General features: G+C 48.0%; 1 protein-coding gene across 2 annotated transcripts in view; it reads left to right on the top strand.

The window, feature by feature from the left end:
• Positions 1 to 21,936, top strand: part of FAM120B (family with sequence similarity 120 member B) — a 1,000,164-nt gene that overhangs the window by 61,162 nt on the left and 917,066 nt on the right. The gene's annotated exons all lie outside the window — the stretch shown is intronic.

Genomic DNA, 21,936 nt, shown 5'->3' with positions numbered 1-21,936 from the left:
TATGAAACCTGATGAAGCTGAACAGAGCTTCTTGTTAGTCAAAGGCGACGTGCATCTAATGTTCCTGGAGTAGGACAAAATGAGGCTCTGGAATTCCATTCCTCGTAACATTCCATAGCAGCACAACATGCAACCTTAGGATATGGTTGCATATTGATAATTCATCAGCTTTTTAGTGTGAACTAATTTGAGTTGATTTAGGTTTGCATTTTTTGGTTTCGTAAGATGTGACCTTCACTTTTTGATAGTGAAGGTTCATCATCATCATCATCATCATCAGCTTTATTCGATCAATGACCATAAAAGCACATAAAAACAAGATAATAAGTGATTCTTAAGTAAATAAATAAATACACATCTATAAATTGGTGTAAAAACATTAAAACAATAACTTGAATTACACATATGACTCTAAAACTTATCTATAAAAGAAATAAGACCTTAAATTACTTTTTGAAGATGGCATCGTATGCGCCAAGCTGTTGCTAAATACTTGCTTACTGAAAGAATTACGTCGGCTGAATTATGGCTTTTTAGAACCCGTAGAGCCAAAGAGCAGTTCTTAAATCCCATAGCCCTGCAAATATTGCGAATCCATTTTAATCGCGGAATCGCATAGGCTGGGCAGAAGAACATGAAATGCTCAATGGTTTCGAAAGTACTGCCACAGGCAGGGCATATATCGGGAAGATTAATCGACCCCCACCTATGGATCAATGACATCAAGGGCAAAGAGCCAAAACTAAACCTTGCATATAAGCTCTTGCCCTGCAAATCCGGTATAATATCCAGATAGGATTCAAACTTTGGGGACCATTTAATATCAATGAAGGAATTAATTAAGCGACCATGGGATTTGTGGGTTATGTAGTTATCCTTAACATAAGACCAATAGGTTAACTTTAAAACGTTTTTATGCCGTCTCTCTAGTTTATGGGGATTTTCCCAATAATCACCCAGGCCCAATAGCCGAAGCCAATGGGCCACATGGCAAATCCAGGGAAGAGTAATAGCGTTTTGGCATTTCAATAGATCGAGTAATGAGGTTTTATATATATCTAGTTCGGGGGTTATCCATAACCTGATCCAATAAAGGAGAGGTCTTAGAGTAGCTAGATCTGCTACTCGGTTTAACCCCAGATCTAGAAATATTGGAAGCAGGGGTGTGGTGCGTGGACATGCAGTTAAAGCCCTTGCAAAATTGTTTTCTCCCACACTGATCTTGTTACAGTTAGCGTAACCCCATACCTCCGCTCCGTACAGGGCTGCACTTTGAGCCTTAGCTGTATACATTTTTATTGCTGGGGAAACAACTTTTGTAGAGGTGCTTTGATAAAAACGCAATATAGATGAGGCTCTGTGTTGTAGGAGCCCTGCACTTTTTGTAATCTGCTCTTCCCATAATAGTTTACTAGTTAGCCTAACTCCCAGGTAATCTATAGAGATTACTTCCTTCAACGGTACTCCCTCAATATGAATGGAACATTTTTTCCTAGGTCCCTTGGATAACACCATCAGTTTGGTTTTGTTAATATTAACCTCCAACCCGTGATCGCTACAAAATTGGTTAAACCGGTCAACAAGGGTTTGCAACCCCATTGGTGTCTTAGAAATGAGAAGCGAATCATCGGCAAAGAGCAGGATGGGGATTTTTTGTGTATTCAGGGAGGGGGCATCATTCTGGCCAATGGACACAGCCTTTACTACTTCATTGATAAATATGGTAAACAGTAGGGGGGCTAGCACACAACCTTGGCGAACTCCCCTTCTAATTGGGATCTGTTCTGTCAGTTCGCCTTGTTCACCCCACCTCACTTGGGCATAAGTGTTCTCATGTAGTCGTTTTAACAGGAGTAATAGGTCCTCTGGGACTCCCAATCTACCCAGCACTTCCCACACTTTGGCTCTTGGGACCAAATCAAAAGCCGATCGCAGGTCTATAAATACTACATACAGGCACTGCTTGGCAACAAGAACATATTTCCAATGCAATATGGCCAGTCGAAAGACCTGGTCTATCGTGCTAGTTTTTGCACGAAACCCTGCCTGTAAATGGGAAAGGATTTGGTACTCCTCAACCCAATTGATTAGCCTCTGCAAAATTTGTTTAGCAAAGATCTTTTGTAAGTTGTCTATAAGGCTAATTGGCCTATAGTTAGCTGGAAGATTAGCATTTCCTTTTTTATAAATGGGTATGATCTCTGCCCCCTTCCATGTACCTGGAATTTACCCCCCTGCAGCTATGCTATTTGAGATGGCATTAATATACCAGGACCAGATATATGGTTCCGATCTATAAAGATCTCCAGGAAGCTTGTCCGGTCCAGGTTCTTTGCCAGGTTTTAGGCTATTTATAGCCTCAAGGGTCTCTTCTACTTTAAAGATGAGGCAACCCTCAGGGACACACTGGGCCTCCACTTGGAGGGCCATGCTGGAATTTGATTCCAACAGTTTTGTTGGAGAGTGGACCACATTGGTGTCCATTGGGCCCTCTGGTAGGGCATAAAGAGTAGTAAAATGCTCTACCCAGCTTTCTGGTTGAATATGGTTGCTGGGACAACTCCTACCTCCATTTTCTCTTTTAGACAGAAGTTCCCAAAAACCTTGTTATGCTTCTCTCTGGAAGCATCTAATAATTCCTGCCACAGGGAATCCTCCCACCGCTTTTTTGCATTAGACAAAGTTACTTTGTATAAGGACCTAGCTTGTTTAATTCCCCCCTGGGAACCAGACATTACTGCTACTCTTAACCCAGACTTAGCCTTTGAGCACCTCTCATCGAACCATCCCTTGCGTGCCCCTTTCCCTTCATGTGGCTTTGACCGCCTTGTTTTGTAAAAGAACCCCCGTAGCTGAGTAGTCATGCTGTCATGTATTTTGAGAATTGGAATATTCCCCACAGCCTGATCTTCGTACTCATACTCGTATTTCGTACTCGTATTTAAGAAAATTTGATATATTGCTCTAATATGGTGAGGGTTGGACATCACTTTTGGCCAAGTAATCTTAGTAAATTTGTTGTTCCAGCAAGGTGGCGGAATTATTGTAGCATAGTTGTTAAGTGTTCTCCTGAACATTTCTCCAGAAAGGGTAAGGAGCAAGGGGAAATGGTCACTATCACATCTCACTTCTACTTTCATATCTACCAAATGGGGCCACAACCTAACATCGACCAAGAAGTAATCAATAGTGCTTATAGACATGCCCCTTTTGAAAGTTGGTGCGCTGTTCATATCAGATGGAGTTCTACCATTACAGGCCCTAAGGCCATGGTTTAAACATAATGTGGCTAATTGCATGGCCACCCGAGATTTTTTGCAAGGCCGGGTAGTGGATAATTGTGGGATCCCCCACTGCTCATCCTCTTCATCAGTTAAACCACTTATGAGATTAGAAGGCTCGAAGGTACAGTTAAAATCTCCAGCTATGATTAGGATAGTTGAGGGGTGGAGGCTTCCTACAAATTCGGACAGAATAGCCAGGGTATGGGACTCAGAGCCATTTGGGACCGATCATATATAAGCATTAACAATAACAATTGATAATCTTCTGTTGAACGTAATACACATGGCTTTTAGATCTACAGAATCAATTTCCAAAAGCTTATAGTCACACTGCAGATTCTTGTTAACAAGTAATAAAAGCCCACCTTTCGCCCGGCCCCTCCCCTTCTCTGGAGGGATAGCAGGTGCACTAAATGAGAGAAATCCATCTATATTAGTAACATCCTCCGCCCAAGTTTCCTGAAACAGACATATGTCTATTTTTTTAATAAAAGAGGCCCATTCACCATCATCTAATTTCTTTGCCAGGCCGGCAACGTTCCATGACATAAGTTCTAACGTACATTTATCTTGGTTTATCACCACGGTTGTGCATCCAGCATCTACCGCGCTCGGGTCATTACTACAAATGTCTAATGATGGTGCTTTATCATCCCCCGTCAAATGTAAGGCCTTGGAGCGGGCCGTCACATTAGTTACTAAATCAGTAGTCAGTCATACAGGATTAGGCAGCGGCCTGAGATAAGTAGCTTCCTTTCATACAGCACCTCCACGGGAATTAATTAAACCATCGAATCCTGCCGGTCCCATGGCTGGTCCAGAATTATGTGGGTGTAGCATGAGTCGTATTCCCTCCCTGGTTGTTGCGTTATCCAAGTGGGTACGAGAATCAAAATCCATTAATTGTGTCACCATAGACTTGTCTTCAAAATAGATAGTTATTGTGTCAAAATTGGTCCCTGTGATGCTGCTTCTCTTGGCCGATATTATGTCAGAACGAATAACAGAGAGACAACTTCGTCGGGAGCGTATCCAGTGTATGACTTTGTTAATCAAGGAAGCTTGGTTCTCAGCTGACCCTGACGATAGTTTTGGAACATTAGTCAAATAGATTTTGTTTGTTCCCTGACTTGTAGGCAGGTCCTGTTCTTTAATAACTGTACTCTCAATATTGTAGCGGGAGAGAATGATGTTATTATAGGGGATCTTGTGTAACCTGTTAGGGGTTTGTGTAAAACTGGACTCTTGGACAGTTTCCGGTGGGTCAGGTCTGCTGGTCCTACCTCTAGCTCTATCACTGGTTAAATTACTTGACCAGTTACCTTGACGATCTCCGTGTCTAGGTACATTTGTAGACCTCCTTCTGGGCCTCATATTATCTATGTTGGGATCACAGCGGTAATCTTCCCTCCCTTGAAGAGCTGTCCCCCCTCTAATGGGGAGACAAGAATTATCCCTTAACTCCGTCCCCTTTATAGGGGCAGATGATGGGAAAGCTTCTTCCCCCCTGACCTCCCCACAAACTTTACAAATCCCTGTACAAGCATAGTTGTTTCCATGCTGGTGTGCACGGTTGCTCTTCATAAGATCTATTAATACTAAAACCAATCCCTTAACTTCATCGACTCTCTGAAGGACTGTAGCCAGGTTATCTCTACTAGCTGCAGATTCTTTGCCTTCCGACTCGAACTGGGAGATCGGTGGGATAACACTAGGGTTGGGTGTTCCAACTACTGGCTTGCACTTGGGCACACTCGTGGGCACGGGCGAATCCTCTATTGCTAATAGAGGTTCAAAGCGATTAGTACAAAATAAGCTAGGGACCACCTTGATCACCGGGGTCAGTGGTAGGAGAGTTGGTGTGTGTGGTACATGTGGGAGACCCCACTGGGATAATGGAGGACTCGCTATGTTATGAGTGGGTTTTGGGAAGGGGCCCCTACAGTTATGCGGGCCCCCATCTCCATCAGCCCCTGTTATAGTATCTATAGAATCCCTTGACCCCTTCTTTTTAAATATCTCTGGGATTTTCCTATCCGTAGGGGGGCCTCTCTTTGGATTATTTGTCCCTATAGTTGTTTGTGTACCTAACATAGAATCAACTTCTTTAACTAGGAGGTCTATTTCATCCAATGGGTTAGACCCGTTGGGTGTACCCAGATTCAAAGGTCTACTTGGGCGTTTTTTTGCGATTTTAGTACCCTTGGATTGCGCTGGTAAATCTATAGCCTTTCTTTTCCCCATATTAAGAAGATGCCCGTAAGATAAAATAAATACAAAATACAGTGGTAAAAGAAAAGAAAAGGAAAGACAGCTCCCTTTCTTATGAGTTGAGTGTCCTGTCACTGGAGTAACTGGCCCTGCCTAACAACCCTCTTCCGGGGATAGCAGCGTCTCACTCGTTACCTGGGTGCTTGTTTTGGATTTGTTTGGGAACAGCCCTCTGGGTGATATCCTCCGGATGCCAGTAGAAGCTTATGGAAGAGGCCTACTGTTGTTGTAATACGAATGAGAGAGGGGGGGCCCAGCCCAGCCTCCTCCGGTCTCAGACGGGCGCAAGACGGGCCCGCCATTGGCCCGGGCTTTGCCCGGGCGTCGCCCGCGTGCGTCCTGCGCGGCGGGAGCGCTGAACAAAGTTTAAAGGGCTCCTGCCCTGACTGCTCCTCCACTCGAGTGACGCGCTTCCCGCGGCGGCGGGAGCGCTGAACAAAGTTTAAAGGGCTCCAGCCCTGACTGCTCCTCCCCTCGAATGACGCGCTTCCCGCGGCGGCGGGAGCGCTGAACAAAGGTTAAAGGGCTCCTGCCCTGACTGCTCCTCCCCTCGAGTGATGCGCTTTCCGCGGCGGCGGGAGCGCTGAACAAGTTTAAAGGGCTCCTGCCCTGACTGCTCCTCCCCTCGAGTGACGCGCTTCCCTAGTGAAGGTTATTTCGCTTCACAGATGTCTTAATAATTTATCTTGATATTTACATTATAAGCTGACCTTCTTCAAGGAGTAAGAACCTATGGGTGGAAAAGCTTTATCTTCTTTTGAAAACATATATTATCATTGTACGAGTCTCCTAGGCGCTAAATAATTTTCAGGCAACTGGCAAACCTGTGCCTAGAGATGCATAGGAGGATTTTACGTTTAGGAATAAATACAATCCGCGGTTCCTTTGCTGCTGCGAAAAGGAAATCTTTGAAAAATGACATTCACAGCACACATACTGTCTAGCACTGTAATCCTCCATGCATTGTACCACTACACACACATACATTCAGTCTGTGTGTACTGTTCAGTACTGTAGTCTTTCTGTATTGCTTCGGGGTGTGCTGTTTGCAAACACTCCCTTACACTTAAATGTTTTTTTAATTTTTTTATTTTGACGACACAGGGACTTAATTCCTCTGTCCTGAAATGGCAGCCAAAAGCATTTCTCTTCATGTTGCGGGCAGCCAATCACAGAATCATGACAGCTGCTGGGAGGGAAAAAAAAAGTCCCCTCGTCCAATCTGATTGGTCTTTTTTTTTATTTTTGTGAGACTCGTGCTAGCCTATCAGAACCTCAACCGTCCAGACATGCAACTTTTTTTTAACCTTTCTGAAACTACTGAATACATTTACACCAAATCACAAAAAGCAGGCTTCTGGGGCAATATCTTGCTTTCTGCCAAATTTGGTGTAGTTCCATTCAACTGTACTCACATTGTCACTGTTAGAAATAGGGTTTCTGGTTGGCTAGAGTATGCACCTAAGCCTGGCAAGATCCATCACTCTAACCAGGGCAAGTCATTTACACACCAAAGATAACCTGAGTTCACCCCCTGGTAGCTTGGCGCAGAGTAGTCAAGCTTATCCTCAGAGTAAATGTGTGAAGTGTTTGTGCAACACGCACACACCAGTAACAGGATAAATGCACCACAAAAGATTTTAAATTCAAATATGTATCTTATATTGTGATTATATAATCATGAGAACAAAACAACATAAACTAAAAATATTATGCCAATACTGAATTAGTACTTGGTATCCTGATATGCAAAAAGAAATACCAAGATCATACATGTTAGCATCAGGGCATAAACACAGCAAATGGGTCAGAAACAACACCTGCATTACATGGTATCACTCTCATCCCCTAAATACCTTGCGGGGAGTGCCTACTGGTCTAGAGGAAGTACGCATCACCAGAAAACATAGCTTCCAGTGCATCTGTGCTTGTCATAGAAGGATTACAGTAGTCTCAGCGAGCTCCCCTGAACCAAGTAAGTTTAGGAGCAGTTTGTAGGCCGCAGGAGTACTTGCATGCCTAAAAGTTGGGATACAGTAATGGTGAATTCCATATGGGGCCACAGAGCCCATGCACGCCGATTACCCATTATACAGTTGTGCTATCATAGAAATGGAAGGCTCCCTCGGTCCGTGGAGGACAACCAACTGCGAGACCGGTAAGTTTCCAAAAGAAGGTTGTGGTACTCAACCATGGGTGGGCACAGACTCCACAATCAGGCGGGAGATCTTGTTGGGTCTCCTGCTTCTCGGGCTGTAACACCCCCCACTTCGTGGGGAAGCTAGGGACGGCTGTCCCAACTTGGGGCATGCTTCCAACCCCATAAATACCTTCTGGCCAGATTGAGTGGGGGTGGGGGGAAGAGAGACAGGACTTGGTGTCTTGCGGGTGTCAGCTAAGCCTCCGCATCCAGGCATAGGGAGTTTGTCGGCGGGCCTCAATAACAGGGCCCGCGAGGTCAGTCAGGTGAGACCTGTGGCGAGAGGGGGCGCCATTAGTGCCTGATTGCTTAGGCGGACAGCAGTCGCTCCTCTTACTTCGGGACACGCCACTGCGGAGAGTGCGCCAGTGATCAGCCAGTTTTCACTGGCGCACTCAGCCAGTTTTGCTTGAAGAGGGAAGTGCTGGTCACTGAAGGTTCTGCGTCTCCTGAAGTAGTGCATTGGGCCAGACAGGGATATCACACTCCGCTTCTGCCCACAAACGAAGGAGCAGCAGCCATGTGCTGTTTGAGTCAAACACTGCGCTCTTTACACTCTGGGCGAAAACATACCCTGTAATCTCTGGACACAAAGCAGTGAAGCACACATTGAACCAGGGAATTGCAAAACAACATTCTGCCTGTGCTGGTTCCTGGGAGCACAATGGAGGGGCACAAAGCTAGCACACGTATCCTTCTTGCAGGATGGCAGTCTCTCCAGTAGCCTAACAGACGGATAGGCCAGCACACAACAAAGCAAGTGGTTCATATGGCAGTTCCTCCTGGCGGCCCAGTCGTGCCTGGTGAGCCCAAAGACAGGGAGCAGCTGGCAGTAGGGCAACAAGCCGAAAGGTAATCCAGTGAGTCCTTTAGGCCACCCAGCAAGTAGCAGGCAGCAGGGCAACAGCACGAAGAGCAATTCAGATGAGTCCTTTGAGCAGCAGTCGTTCTAACAGAGGTTCAGTGCCAGTTCCAAAGGTGCTCTAAAACATGAGGTTAGAGCCCCAGTACTCATACTCAAAAATTTCTTTGCGTAAGGGTGATTTCAAAGGAACCCTTTCAAGTGTAACACAAACCCCTTTCAACCCATCCCTGGCTCCAGACATCAGTGGGGGGTAAATCAGCCCTTTGTGTCAGGGCAGGACACAACCTATTGACATTTATGGTGTGAACGACCCCCAGGAAGGCTATCAGTATGCAGATGCCCCTCCTGTCACACCCAGCTTCTCATGTGTTGTGTCTTTCTGTAAAGTGTGCACAAAGTGTTACAGTCACTCTACCCTAGATGTGGATTAGAGTCAGGCTGCAAAGCACATAAGTTTATAAGCACAGAAAAATGTCCACTTTCTAAAAGTGGCATTTCTAAAATAGTAATGTAAAATCCAACTACACCACTAAGCATGATTTCTCACCACCATGCCACACATACCAAACATGCCAATGCTACTCTTTTCAGGTCAGGAATTACTGCTTAAAAATATATAAGGCCATTTGTAATGCTAACCTATGAGAGGAGCAGCCCTCACAGTAGTGAAAAAAACAAAAGAGGCTGATTTTTATTAATAGAAAATGCAAAACATAAGAGTACATATCCTACCTTTCACTTAGACAGCATCTTTCCGTAGGACTACCTAGGGTCTACCATAGGGGTGACATAGATGTAGTAAAAAGGGAGTATAGGGCATGGCAAGTAGTTTGAAATGCCTAGACAATGTGGCAGTAAACTGAGGATGTAGGCAATGTGGTGACAGGCCTGAGACAGGTTTGAAAGACTGCTTCAGTGGGTGGCGCAATCAGTGCTGCAGGCCCATTAGTAGCATTTAATTTGCAGGCCCTGGGTATATGGTATACAACTTTACAGTGGACTTATAGATAAATTAAATACGCCAAACAGGTGTAAGCCAATCATACCAAGTTTTAGGGGAGAGAGCACATGCCCTTTAGCACTGGTAAAGTGCCCAGAGTCTTAAAGCTAACAAAAATGAGGTCAGGAAAATAGGGGTACGAAGGCAAAGAGTTTGGGGATAACCTTGTAGAAAGGGCAATTTCCAACAGTCGCTATTCAGTTTTCCTATGGACAAAATTAAGTTTTGGGACCCTGCTTTTTCCTTTGGCTCCCTCTTAATGGATCATCCCCAACTTTTTTTTTTTTGGATAAAGAGATTTTATTGATTTTGCAGAAAAGTGAAACAGTGATACATGTATATAACTTGGTGCCAACGAGCACCTGAGAACGGTCAGTCCCACATACCCATTTAAGACATGAAAGAAAGTCATTCATGCACAGCACTTACAGTTAATATTCTGAGAACAAAACATCAGTTCACTTGAGGAGGGGAGGAGAGGAACCTCCCATCGAATCTCTCATCCTCCGCGTCGCACAGCAATGCAGATCACATACATAACGCGGCTTCCCACTTCCCCCATACCTTATTATATTTATTCGGACAACCTCTAGCCGCATATACCAACTTTTCCCGCTGTGCACACCAGTCCAACCCTCGCCTCCATTTGGTCAATGTTGGAGCGGCCCTGGCCTTCCACTCCGCCACTATATCTCTTTTAGCCACTAGACATGCTACTCCCAAGAAAGTTCGGTCTGGTCTTCTTATCGCCACATCTCCCTTGATCCCTAGTAGGAGCGGCAGCAGGGCCCTCTCTATCTCTACCCGTAGGACCCCAGAGACCTCCCGTACAATTGCTCTCCAGTAGGTCGCTATGACTGGACATGACCATACCATGTGGAAGAAGTCGGCCTCCGGGTTCCTACATCGAGGGCAGTCGGCTGTGGGCCAGAAGCCCGCTCTGTGCAATTTGGTGGGTGTAAGATATGCGGTGTGAAGGTAGAGGGTCTGTATCAGTCGGAATCGAGTAGCCATTGTTAGAGACCGTGGGGCCATCAGTGCCTCAATCCAGTCCTCCTCCTCCATGGGACCCACCCACTCCTCCCATCTCTGGCGGAGTCCCTCTAGGGGGCCGGCAGTGTTGGCGACCAGGGTACGGTAAATCTGGGATACACCTCCTCTGCCCAGGCCCCCCATCAGGACCTTCGCTTCCATAGGGCTATGCTCAGGTATTATGTCCCCTGCCCGGACGTGCACCAGTATGGCATGGCGAAGCTGAAGATATTTGTGAAAATGTGTCCTATTTAACGAGAAGAGTGTCTGGAGTTCCTCAAAGGACCGCATGGATGACACCCCCCACACATCGCCCAGAGTGGAGATGCCTATATTGTCTTACCCCCGGAATCCCTCCAGGCCAGCAACCTCTGTCAGGTGTTTCCCGTGCCATAGCGGAGTTTGCCGAGTAAGGCGCCCCCCCCAATCCCAATGCTTTCTGGGCTGCCCGCCATCCCAGCAATATCACTCTGGTCACATCTGGGATGTCTCGGGAGATCGGACCACCGTATAGGGCGTCAAAGACTCGTGGATAGCTTAGCGACTGGAGTTCCAATCGGAATGCCAGGTCCGTCCATCCACCTCCCATCCAGTCGTTGACCACAAGCAGGTGCATCGCGAGGTGATAGTAATAAATATTGGACATACCCAACTTCCCTCCGTAAACGTCTCTTTGGCAGGTTTTGAGTGCTAGTCTGGGGCGGGTGCCATTCCATAAGAATTGGCGTGCCATCCTGTCCATCTCCGTGAACCATCTCATGGGGATGGGGTACCGAAAGTTTTGTGTTAAGTAGAGGAGCCTGGGAAGGATCATCATTTTATAGAGTGCTATTCTTCCAAGCAAGTTGAGAGGGAGGGTCCTCCAACGCTGGAGGTCATTCTTAATCCTTCTAGTAAGAGGTGTAACGTTAAGTTCCCATGTAAGCTCAGGAAGCAGTGAGACCTGTACTTCCAGGTATTTAAAACTGTTTCTTCGAATTGGGATATTTTGCTGCCAGTCAACACAGTCTATGGAGTGGTGTAGGGGGACCAATAGGGATTTACTAAGGGTTAGGGTCAGCCCTGAGGCCTCTGAGAAGAGGCCCAGGATTTGTAAAATGCGAGGACTGCTTTTGGCCAGATTTGAGATATATAGGAGGACATCGTCCGCATACAGTGCCACCCGGTCCTCGGGCCAGGACCAACCTTCGATCAGGGGATCCTCACGTAGCAACTTTGCCAGGGGCTCTATTGTGAGCGCGAAGAGCAGGGGGGATAGCGGGCACCCCTGTCGGGGGCCGCGGCCAATGGGGAACGGGTCGGAGACCACTCCGTTCACTTGGACCCGAGCAGTCGGGTTAGAATAGAGTAATCTCACCAGGCCTCGGAATTTGGGCCCAAGGCCGTTTCTTTGCAGGACGTGGTCGAGGTAGGACCAGTCTACTGTATCAAACGCTTTTTAAAAGTTGAGTAGGAGTAACGCCAAAGGAGAACGAGACAGGGTCTTGCGGTGTGCCGAGGCCAGGTGTAGCCATCTAATGCAGTGTCTAGTGATACGCGAGGGCATGAAGCCGCATTGGTCGGGATGTATTAACAAGGGCATAACAAGGCGAGAATTGAGGACAGCACTTTTATCTCAGTGTTTAGAAGCGAAATGGGCGGGTACGCCGAGCAACATCTCCCCGGGGGTTGGGTCTTAGGGATCACTACAATTGTGGCCTGATCGATTCCAGAGGGAAAACAGCCTTGCCTCTCTGCTTCCTCAAACATACTGAGTAGTTGGGGAGCCAATATATCACCACATCTACTGTATAACTCTGCAGGGAATCCATCTGGCCCTGGGGTCTTACCCGACGCCAGGTTGGCAATTGCCTCGGTGATTTCCGTGAGGCTGATAGTCTCGTCCAGGCTATCTCTAATCGCTTGGGAGACCCTGGGGAGAGTGATGTCGTTCAGAAGGGGGGACTCCCTTTCTGCAGGAGGCCGGGGGTGCTCCGCGTATAGATGTGCATAGTAGGAGGCAAAGCTCTGTGCAATCTCAGTAGGTGTCTTAGAGAGAACGCCCGTGTCCTCCATAATTTCGGGTATAACTCTATTCGCTAGTGGGCGGGTGGCCAGCCAGTGCAAAAGTTTCCCGTTTTTGTCCCCCCAGCCATATACTCGGGCTGCTGATGCTCTCCAAATATGTTTTGCTGATTCTAACACTAAGGGCCTCATTCTGACTTTGGCGGGCGGCAGAGGCCGCCCGCCAAAGTACCGCCGTCAGAATACCGCTGCGCGGTCAAAAGACCGCCGCGGTAATTCTGAGTTTCCCGCTGGGCGGGTGGGCGACCGCCAGAAGGCTGCCCGCCCGCCCAGCGGGAAACCCCCTTCCACGAGGATGCCGGCTCCGAATGGAGCCGGCGGAGTGGAAAGGGTGCGACGGGTGCAGTTGCACCCGTCGCGATTTTCAGTGTCTGCTATGCAGACACTGAAAATCTTGGTGGGGCCCTGTTAGGGGGCCCCACGACACCCGTTACCGCCAACCAGGTTCTGGCGGTCAAAACCGCCAGAACCAGGCTGGCGGTAAGGGAGTCGGAATCCCCATGGCGGCGCTGCCTGCAGCGCCGCCATGGAGGATTCCTCAGGCCAGGGGAAGACTGGCGGGAAACCGCCGGTCTCCCTTTTCTGACCGCGGCTTTACTGCCGCGGTCAGACTTGGCCTGGATGCACCGCCAGCCTGTTGGCGGTGCATCCGCGGTCCGCCAGGGTCGGAATGACCCCCTAAGTGTTTGATTTCGTCTCTGACAATGGTGAGCTGCCTCAAGCTAGAGGCTGACGCGGAGGTCAATTGCTGGCACTCCAGGCGGAACGCTCTAGCCTCCAGCTCTGAGACTCGCAGATCACGAGCGCATTCGCGCGAGCGAAGGAGGTATTTGGCTTGTCCTCTAAGGGTAGCTTTACATGCGGCCCACACTATGCCTGGAGACGATCCCAAGTTCTGTTCAAAGTATTGAACAAGATGATCTCTAACCTCAAGAGTGTAGTCGCTATCTTGAAGAAACCAAGCATTCAGACGCCACACTGGGCGTCTGGTAGGGTCCGCATCACCTAGCCGGATCCGCACTGGTGCGTGGTCTGAGACTCCGCGCGGCAGTATCTCTGCCCCAGTAACGTTAACAATGTCTAGGGCGGGCATAAACACCAGGTCTATTCTGGCATGCGTCTGGTGGGTGGCTGACGTGTGTGTGTGTGTATTGACGCTTCCTGGGATGCCAGGTTCTCCAGACTTCGCATAGACCAAGACTCGCCGTCCAGTCGTTGAGGAGCGAAGCACGGGTGGATCTGCTAATGGTAACACCACTGGAAACGTCTAGTCTGGGGTCGAGAACAGCGTTGAAGTCCCCTCCTATTAGCGTGCTCCCTGAGGGAGTCCTGTCACCACCTGACTGAGTGCACGCAGGAAGGTATCAAGTCCGGTTGGGTGAGCATATGCACATATAAGATTGAACAGTAAACCATGGAGCGACCCCGTGACTACTACAAATCTGCCCTGCGGGTCGGTGTGTGTGGCTGTAACCACTATGGGTAGCGAACAGTGGAGTAGAATGGCCACCCCTCTAGAGCCCCTGGAGAAGCCAGCGTGGAAGTCCCTATCATATCCACCTCGTGCTAACAAGGGGCACCTAGACCCAAGGAGATGGGTTTCCTGCAGTAGGACCACCGAGGGGGAGTACCTGTGGAGAGTACTAAATACTGCGGACCTTTTGATCTTATCTAACAGACCGTTCACGTTCCAGGAGATGACCTGTGTCAGTGAGGGCCAGGCGTGGGCTGTGCAGACATCATGGATTGTCAAGTATCTGTCAAGAGGTGTAGGGACGACTGTTTCAAACTTAACAATAAAATGCTAAAACAACAAAGGAAACTTATTAAAACACTTCTATCTGCCCCCATTTCAAACTTCCCACCCCCCAACCGCCCCCCACCCCATACTTCTACCCAGGAAGCATCTGTCGCCCAATTACCCAACTAAAGCAACACAGTCAGAGGGACTGTCGTTGGAGTGGAGTGTTGGACCCCTCCATTCAAACGGATCATCTGCAATCAACAGTCAGAAGTCAAGCCATGTGCGACCAGCAACCAAGAGACAATGAGGTGCGGATTAGGCTTCTCCCCTGAGCCGCGGGAACGAACACCCGGCGACGTCGGCCAATCTCTGTGCATCCCAATATGGGCCGGATGTCTCATGTCAGCCAAGCGCCGGGGACTGGCTCAGACGGTCGTCATTTGTGGTCCGCGTCTTGTCTTGGACCTCCGGGGTCCCAGCGGGAACCTCCTCCATCTGTGAACTGGGGGTCACGAACCCCCCCTCCGTCCAAGGGGTTGTCAGAGCCTCCCTGTCTCCCCCGCTGAGACCATGTACGTCTCCGGCTCCTCTGAGGTCTCGTCAGAGGGGGTGGTCCTCCTCCGGGAGATCTCTCCAAAGGTCCAAGGGATCCCCTCAGAGCTCCAGCACCCCCCTCGGTCAGCCAGTCCCACGCTTCCTCGGGGGATTCAAAGAAGTATGTCTTTCCTGCCATAAGGACTTTGAGTCGTGCTGGGAAGAGGAGCATGTATGAGAGCTGCATTGCTCTAAGTTTTTGCTTAACCTGTTCATATGATCGGCGACAGGTTTGGGCTTCTTGCGTATAGTCTGGGAATATTAAGATCTTGTGATTCTCCCAGTGAAGGTCTTCAGAGCGCCTGGCTTCCCTAAGGACATTGTCTCGGTCCTTAAAGTTGAGAAAGCGCGCAATCATCGGTCGTCTTGGGCCACCTGGGGGAGGGCGAGGGGCGAGGGCCCCGTGGGAACGTTCAATTGCAAACCAGGGTGATAGAATTTCAATGCTCCAAGAAGTCGGAGGGCTTATCTCCTTCTGCTCCTTCCGGGAATCCAATGAAGCGCAAGTTGTTGCGCCTCAAAACGATTTTCTGCATCTTCGGCGCGACGGTGCAACTCCCCGGTTCGAGTCTGCAGTTGCGCCACTTTGGCTCTGAGGTCGGCTAGTTCATCCTCGGTCTGGGAGACCCGACCCTCCACCTCAGTGATTCGGCCCACTGCGTTTCTAAGGTCCTGCCTAATGAGGCCCATATCTTCTCGCACCTCACCGATTCTGGTCTCCACAGCCGACTGCGAGGATTGAATTGCCTGGAGGATAGCACTCACTCCATCTAGCGCTGGGGTCCCTGTTGCCACGTCTCCCTCTCCACGTGGGCCCGCCGTCGTAGTGAACTGGTCGATCTTCTGTTGGGAGGCCGGAGGGTGTTTGGTCGCTCTGTCCTTCCCCATCTCATCTCAGAGAGCCAGGCCGGATCTGAAATATATCCTGTGGTAAGTACTTTTGATCTCCAGCCACCTCAAGCTCCCTCACACTCCGGGGTCTCAGGAGGTGTGCTCCTAAATAGGGGGGTGCTCACTGGTATACCCTCACCTTCACAGGCGGCTTTACCGAGTCCAGATCTCCGTGCGGCGCCCCGCAGCCACTAAGCGAAGGGGTCCCGGGGAGTCAGTCTGCCCAACTCCAATTTAAGAGTGCCAAGAGACTCTGATGCCAGGGGCCCCCTCCAATCCAGCGACCCTCGGGGGGTACGTTAGTCAGTTGATGCCTGCGTGCCACCAGTACATCTTCTGTTATTTATCTGACCAGGCAGACCTTTGAAACTGGGTAGATTTAGGTGAGGTTGTTGAAACTAGTATTCGTAAGTTTTTCTGTTGGATGCAGTTTTGGGGGGCTCAACTTTCTCAACTGTGGAGGATGATGACAAAAAACAACCGGCTCCAATCCACGCTGCTATTTAATCAGAGGCGCTGCTCTCTCTCACAGCACGAGGGCGGCTGGGTTCAGGGCCCGGCGTCCCGGTCCAGATCTCGCCGGGCGGCCCCAGTATGGCATGAGGAGAAGGGGTGGCTTCTCTCCCCCAGCGCAGTACTTGATCGGCTCCTGGGTGGAGCCTGACCGCAGCGGCACTCAGCGCTCGGCCCCGCCGGGCCAGAGTATACGCGGGAGGTCCGCAGAGCTCGGACCCCCGCTTCGGATGCCTCCGAGCCCCCTCCCCCCTCAACTACCACGGGGGCGCGCTCCAGGAAGTCGCGCCGGCTCCTCTCTCCGTCGCTCCCGTCTTCAGCCGGTCAGCACAGCCTCAAATGGGACTGGCGTCCCCGATTCAACCGCAACGGGCGGCTCGGGCATCCGCTGCCATCTTAGTCCGCGGGCCGGATCGGGCCGCGGCGGGCTCCCAGTCGCCGCCTCTCGTTGCCTCCCCGCCTGTCGAGGTCCCCAGGGGCTGGGGAGTTCGCGGAAGCGGCCGGAGGGGCACCACAGGTCAGCAGTATCTTTGGGCGGATGACGGAGGGGTCCAGAGCACTCTCAGAGTGCGACTGCCATCTTGACGCCCGTAGCCACGCCCCCATCCCGAAGCTTTTAAGAAAGAAGCTGTGCACCCTTGAACCATTTTTTTAAAGTTGCAAGGTTTGTCAAACTGTGACAATATTATAAACCAAAAAATCTGTTTCCTTTGGTAACTACATCTGATAGAGACATCTAACTGCAGGTTCCTCACCTCCTTAGAATATTCCCCAGGTATCAGATGATCAGGTGATCAGACTCTATCTGGAAAATCTTGACCTATACCTCTGCGCATCAGTAGTTGGCATTAATCAGCTCCACTTCGGTAGTGTCATTTTTTCATGGGAGAGATATTGCAGTGCTTATACAAGTGCCAACCTGGTGCATTGACATCTGTTCCTTTTAATCCGTGCTAACAGCACAGATCTGGAGAGCTACCACAGTCACTTTTTGACCACATTTATGTGACCTTTTTTTTCAATTCTTTTTTTGAGCTATTGCTCTCAGTGTGATAGGGGCAAGCTGAACCTACAGGATTTAAGCCTTAGGAGGGGTAACAGATGTTGATGTCTGATTCCACTTGGTCCGCCTCTGGTGGACGAATCACACCACCAAGGTCTGCGCTGAGTGGAAGTCTTTGCCACTCTGTAAAATACATATATAAATAATATATTTACACATGAGTAAATCTACACATGTACATTCACCTTTGGAAATAGGGCATTGTTTTATAAGCACTGGTCCTAATTAGGATTGAATTTGGTAGCACCTTCCCTTTATTAATATTTATTTTATTGAGTTAGCATGTATACAATGAAAGAGAAACAACTCCACCTCCATTTTCGGCCAACTCCCCTCCTCCCATCAAGAGACCAAGCAAGCTTTCACATATCAGTGACCTGTGATACATAGGACCACGACAATACATTAAAACACATGGCTTCAGTAGGTAGAACAATTCCAATCCATCCCCCAGTACAACCGTACGGAAGTACCCTTCTTCAGGTTCTTCATCTTGCTCTCCCACCCGGTCCTTGAGGACCTGCTGTAACTCTAACCTCTCCTAGATCCCGTTCCATTCTTCTCCTTTGTCCTGTTCCCATGTGTACTAACTTGTGCCATACCCCACATTCACCATGCACCCATCTCATGTATTCCAACATCCATTGTTTATGGTAGGTAAGCGAATCGATATCCAGCGTTTGTCAATGCATTTCTTCACCACAGCCAGTCCTAGTTCTGTGATCTTTTCCATATATTTAGTGTGTTTATTCCGAGTGACCAACCCCAGTAAACAAAGCTGAATCGTTGGCTGTAATAGTAGGTTGGTCACATCCACCAGACCTTTAATAACTGCTTCTCAAAATTCCCTTATGCCCACCACATGTGTATGCAATTTCCTGCTGTTGTTTTACATTTAGGAAGGGGTCAGACTTATTGTGATCAGTCTTTTGCAACCAACTGGGTGTAATGTAATCCCTGTGCACACTTGTAATGTATCAGTTTCAACTTCACATTATGCGTGCCCCCCTACTGTTGCCCAGTATAGCAATCCATTCGCTGTCCAGCACCTCCATGCTAATATAGGACTCCTAGTGTAACTTCAGGATGCTCATGTGAGGCGTGGTCTTAGGTACTAATAATGTATACAGTTGAGAAACCAATCTACCCTCACCTCCCATGTCTGGTAGAGTCTGATCCAGTACACAAGTGTCTGGCTCCTGAGGAAATCCCACCCCTCATCCCCCTAAGACCTGTGAATAGCCGCAGCAAGGCCTGCATAGTCCAGGAAGCAGTTCCAAGTCTTCTCCATTCATACATAGAAGGTCACATAACTCAGTAAACCACCATCATCATACAGATCCCCTAGCGTCTGCGGGACATCCCCTCCCTCTCCTTGCCGCAAAAGAACTGGTAGCATGGGACTAAGTCCCATAAACCAGGGGATCAACTGCTACATATGTATGTGTGTGTTTGTGTATATATATATATATATATATATATATATATGATATATATATATATAAAATATAATATCCTAGTGGAAGAAGCATTTTTTGATTGCCCTAAATCTTTGGCACCATTTGACGAATCTTCACTAACATTTCCCAAAAAAGTGCCCGATGATTCTTTTTGTACACAGAAAGTTTCCAGGTGATCTGTCAAGAAGGGGTCTAGAAAAGGGGGAGGGGTTAAAAAAATTTGCCTTTACCATGTTAATTCCCATAGGACCTTTAGACACCACTAGACAGAATTACACCGAATTTGGCATAAAGCTAGCTTTCAGTATGCAGTTCGTGATTTTGCTTGTTTGGTGTAAATCATTTCAGTAGTTTTGGAGATAATTAAAGGACAAATAAATTTAGATATCTGTGGCTGTGAGGATTTCATGAATAATGACGAGCTCGTGCAGGGGAATGCACATTGCAGATTCCCAGAAAAAAATCACAAAAAAGGGACCAGGGTAAGGAAACCATTACTGCAAAATCACAACAATGTCGCAAATTTGTGGTAAAAATAATAAAAAAACAAACAGAAGCATGGGCTTCTGTGCTTGTTTTTTAATAACCTTTGAGTGGGCCAGGTCCCAGGGGCATTGTTTTTTTTAATTTTTTTTTTTAATATAAACGGGGTGGGGGCTCCTGGCCCCCTCCGCACCGTGGGTACCACCATGACCTCCCCGGGGCAAAATGCTTTTATTATGTGGGGGAGGCCTGATAGCCTCCCCCACAGCCCCGGTGACCACCACCTCCCCGGGGGGGGGGATTGGTGCCCCTCAAGGAGCCACTGATGGCTCTGGGGACCGACACTGCCCAGGGAGTGCCCGTCCCCGGGACAAAGCTGTTTGCTGTGACTTGGCTGCAGCTTTGACAGCTCCAGCCAAGTCACAGGAAACATAACTGTTCTTTCTGACAGCAGGTCCCGCTGTCAGAAAGCGAAGTTTTCATATGTCTTCCCTGCACACAAATATGTGTGAAGAGAAGACAGATGAAAACATTGTTCCAGCAAGCAGGTAGCTGCTGTTAAAAGCTTACTGGAGCAATGGGATCACGGGGAGGCCTTGAGGCCCCTCTGTGGTCCCAGATAGCTCATAAAGGGTCAAAAATAATTGTAAAAAAAATATATATGAACAGGGTCTGCAGAGGAGGCCTTGAGGTTCCCCCGTGGTCCCAGATAGCCTGTAAAGGACAAGAAAAAAAATAAAAATTAAAAAAGCTGTGGCCTAGTGGTGAAGGTCACAGACCTTCATACTGAGAGTTGAGGGTTCAACTCCTGGTGTATCCTTAGTCATTTCCCTCATTTAATTTATTTTCAACTGTAATTGTTAAGGCTCCTACGGAAAGGTGATCTTACTGTTTTTAATTGACAAATACATTTTTATTTTCAATTTGTACTGAAATATCTCATTCTAAGTATATAATCCATCAGAGCCTAAACAATTCTCTTCCTAACTCACTCTTTCTTACTTTTAATCTTTCTCCCACTCACACACCCACTCAGACCCTCACGCACCCACTCAGACCCTCACGCACCCACTCACAGGCCCACTCAGACCCTCCCACACCCACTCACAGGCCCACTCAGACCCTCGTGCACGGACTCACAGGTCCACTCAGATCCTCAGGCACCCGCTGCGCACACCTAAAGTGCTGTCTTCAGAGTAGAGTAGGGTTGGGTGGTTAGGAGTGTTGGCTGCAGAGACTGGCTGCAGGCTAGGCCTTGCGGGCAACCCCTAGTGCGGACGGGCGAAGGCCATGCAAGGTTGGGTGCTTATAGGGGGGGTTGACCTCCGGGCCTGGCCATGGCCAACCGCCGCTGCGCACGACCAAAGGCCGTATGCGGCGGTGGTTGGATTAACGTATAGTAATGAAAATTACTATACATTAAAAAAAAAACATAAAAATTCACTGGAAAAAAAAGTTAGAGGGACGGAATAGTTAAGAAATAGAATTAGAAAAATCTTTAAAATTCACAGAAAAAAACAAAGTTTACAGGGACATTATAGTTAGGCTCTGCATTTACCCATACAAAATCACAGAATCTGTTGTAGTTAGAGTTATCTAAAGTAACTATAGCTCATCCCCTAAGGTAATTATAACTCATGTTCCCGCCATGAACGTTATCGTTATAGTTAGGAAATAGAATTTAAAAAAACATAGAAATTCACTTAAAAAACCAAAGGTTAAAAGAACAATAATTTTACTGCAGATGTTACAGTGACATTATCAATGATGTTATCAAAGATGTAATGAGTGGGCAATTTGTGGGGAAATTAGCAGTGCAATGCAAGCGTGCAAATTATAGTTACCTTAGGGCGCGAGTTATAGTTACTTGAAATAATTCTAACTATACCTGAAGAATTTCTCTGGATTTGTGCGAGTAAATTCAAAACCTAACTATAACATCCCTGTATATTTTTTTATATCCCTGGTGGGGTCCCTCTGGACTAGGGCTAAGCGGTCAGGGTGTCCTACTTTGGCCCCTTTATTTTTTATTTTTTCTGGGACTCGACTGAAGCCGAGTCCCAAGATGGCTGCCAACTCTTCTTTGTTGAAGTGTTGGCAGCCAATCAAATATCCACACCTTGACAGTTGGATCCGCGGAGGATCTGCGTCCCTAGATATCTATATTATTTTACCTTTAACATCTCCAAACGACTGCATGGATTTACACCAAATTACACAAAGCACAATCCTTGCAGCAAGGTCTACCTTCCTGGCAAATTTGGTGTTATTCCGTTCAGCAGTTTGGGCTGTAGGTGTGTTTAAATACCCTATGGAAAAATGAATGTGGAAAAAACGTTTTGGGACCCCCCTTCCCCAACCTTTTTCTCAGCCCCCACTTGATGGATCATCCTGAAACTTTCAAGGCAGCAACTGAAGTATAAGTTTTGAAAATTTTGTGAAGATTCGTCTGGCAGCTCCAAGGTTATTGGC

The sequence above is a fragment of the Pleurodeles waltl genome, chromosome 5 (genome assembly GCF_031143425.1).
Source record: "Pleurodeles waltl isolate 20211129_DDA chromosome 5, aPleWal1.hap1.20221129, whole genome shotgun sequence".
NCBI lineage: Eukaryota > Metazoa > Chordata > Amphibia > Caudata > Salamandridae > Pleurodeles > Pleurodeles waltl.
This window is presented reverse-complemented; position numbering and strand designations above follow the sequence as displayed.